Genomic DNA, 425 nt, shown 5'->3' with positions numbered 1-425 from the left:
AAAGGCACACTAGTCGGGCGACTCGCCCTTTTTGAGCTACGTTCTATCAAACTGATCTGGGTCTGTGTGTGGTCGTGACAACAGAAGAGGATTGGCTGATGACACACGGCTCAACCAATCACAGAGTGAGGAATTCAATCGATGCCCCTCCAACTGTTGGGTTCCGTAGAGAACCTGGATCGTTCCACGTTCTCCCGTTCATCCAGACGTGGTGTGGAACTGAACAGCCAGGTCATTTCTTTGTGCCCTAGCTTGAATAATGATGCAGTACCGTCTGTGGACACCGGAGGCTGAACTGAACATTATTGCACGCTACACTTCCATAGTGACTCATCGGGTTCAGTTCAGCACCAACGAAGGTCAACACAAATGTCTGGATGTTTGGACAGAGACACAGGAAAAAAACAACAACAAACAAGTCCAGC

The sequence above is a fragment of the Cynoglossus semilaevis genome, chromosome 4 (genome assembly GCF_000523025.1).
Source record: "Cynoglossus semilaevis isolate Cse_v1.0 chromosome 4, Cse_v1.0, whole genome shotgun sequence".
Lineage (NCBI taxonomy): Eukaryota > Metazoa > Chordata > Actinopteri > Pleuronectiformes > Cynoglossidae > Cynoglossus > Cynoglossus semilaevis.
Note: the sequence above shows the minus strand (reverse complement) of the source record.